This window comes from Triplophysa dalaica, chromosome 10 (genome assembly GCF_015846415.1).
Source record: "Triplophysa dalaica isolate WHDGS20190420 chromosome 10, ASM1584641v1, whole genome shotgun sequence".
Lineage (NCBI taxonomy): Eukaryota > Metazoa > Chordata > Actinopteri > Cypriniformes > Nemacheilidae > Triplophysa > Triplophysa dalaica.
Window position 1 is genome coordinate 1,144,949 of NC_079551.1, and position 2,288 is coordinate 1,147,236.

At 33.3% G+C, this 2,288-nt stretch overlaps 1 long non-coding RNA gene across 1 annotated transcript; it reads left to right on the forward strand.

The window, feature by feature from the left end:
- Positions 1-286: 286 nt before the first annotated feature.
- On the forward strand, positions 287-2,067 carry LOC130429461 (uncharacterized). The gene is made up of 2 exons (XR_008907611.1): positions 287-1,032; positions 1,658-2,067. It is a non-coding gene; the product is annotated as an uncharacterized LOC130429461 (long non-coding RNA).
- The last annotated feature ends 221 nt before the right edge of the window (positions 2,068-2,288 follow it).

Consider the following 2,288-nt stretch of genomic DNA (forward strand, 5'->3'; position numbering starts at 1 on the left):
TATTTTATGCTCTGGTTTAATGCACTATACTTTAATACGATGGCGTTTTAGTGCCACGTAAAAAATTTTTTCGAGGAATAAAGTCGAAATGTTACGAGATTAAAGTCGAAATGCCTCGTTAAAAAAAATAAAAAAAAGATTTTGAGAATAAAGTCGAAATGTTACGAGATTAAAGTCGAAATGTTACGAGAATAAAGTCTAAATGTTACGAGTTTAAAGTCTAAATGTTAGTCTGCTGGCAAACAGCCTTTTATTGGAGCGAAATTAATTTTCTCCCAGCCGGCACATGACCGACCTTCAACGTTGAAATATGGTTGAAATAATGACAGTTGTCGTTTCAACGTTGAAACAACGTTGATATAACGTTTAATGCTAAATGGTTGAAAACCAACCAGTACATGACTGACCTTCAACGTTGAAATATGGTTGAAATAATGACAGTTGTTGTTTCAACGTTGAAACAACGTTGATATAACGTTTAATGCTAAATGGTTGAAAACCAACCGGTACATTACCAACCTTCAACGTTGAAATATGGTTGAAATAATGACAGCTGTTGTTTCAATTTTGATTGAAATGCTAAATGGTTGAAAAAGGGTAATAAAAACACTTATTAATCAACTTTTTTTTTTTACAAGATTCATATGTTGTATCAATTAATGTATGCACAGAATAAATAATTTCTGCCTTTTAAATTATTAAGATCATTATTATTATTATTTATTATCCATTTACATTTTTATCATGAACCTTCTGGTATAAATATTATCAACAGCAATAAAAGATTGCGCTGCTTTACCACACTGAAACAATTCCTATTGGTTATTTAACCTTATTTGCTTTGATTATGATTGGTTAATCTGTCTGTCATTCATGAAACTGGCCAATGAAACTGTGCGCGCCATTTTATGTTTGAAAATATGACCGTTATCCTGACCGTCTTTCTGATCGAGGACGTCATTTGAAGCGAGACTGGTCTGGCCAAGGGAAGAGCACGATAGAAAGTGGTCTGCGAGGGCGCGGGTTCAAAAGGTAAGTCTGATTTCACAAATATACGCAAGGTCATGAGTTAAACGCATTATGTCAGTTCTTGCAAAATTGTAAATGCACAGTTTGTTGAATGAATTTACTAACTCGATATTCACAGGGAATGCTTTTCCACATTTGTGTCGCGGAGGGCTAACGTTACTTTTACAGATGTCGATTGAGGCCTAACGTTACTCGTGCCGCTTCAGTGTCGTTATGTGCTTTTGCGGTTGCTACGTCGATTTTAAGGGATAAGACATTATACGTGTGCACACAGATACAAAATTTCAGGAAAAAAAGTGTAAGGTTACATAAGCTAAATTTTCCGTTTGTCGTCGTCATTACTGTCCATTCACGGTAATATCGCGAGATTGGAAGCGAGACTGGCCAAAGGAAAGAGCATGAAAGAGATGGGCGATATGGAAAACAATCCAATCGAGTTTATTTTATTTTATGTGTTAAATATGATTCACAATATTATCACGATTCTTTTTCATGTTAGTTTTACTGTTTTGCAAGTTGTCTAAGCAAATAATAGTAACGTTGTAAAGTAACTTTGACATCCTTAAAAGCTTTTCCATAAATTTATAGCAATTTTGTTGATCTTGGCCGTTTTGATTTTTCCCTTTAGATGCAGTCGTCAATGCACACAACCCAACCAGTACAAAAGTAATGAAGACCATGTCCAAATATTTAAAATATGCACCAGAGAGGATGGGTGGTGGTGGCCGTAAGAAGACTCTTCCTTGAAGACACTTTTTTTCCTTCTTCTGTTTTAATGACTGTTGCTAGTAAAATGTTAAGTTCTACGAAAGACTTCTTGTTCTACAAACTTTCCTTACTTTTACTTGGATTCTTTTTCACTTAATTGTTGAGATTTTAGAATGTTACGAAATGAGTACATATGTTGGTCACGAAATGAGTACATATGTTTGTTATTATTTATATATAGGCTATTGTGTATATTTGCAGTGTGTATGAAATTAGAATTAAAAGCTTTTTCCCTCTGTATTCTGATATCATTAAACCCTTAAGAAAGTGCTTTGTTGTTGAATGAGAATTATTTTCAATAAATTATGTGAAAGTGTAAATGTAGAATATAGATGTATATTTAAATTCTAAGATAATTATTTTTCCATTTGGTGTAATTGTTCAAAACTTTTTCTTTAGAAAATGAAGCATCTCATCCCTGCACTGCAGATTAATGAACATCTAATTGTTAGAAAGAGATTTTTTTTGTTATGCCGTCCAATTGCAAATCA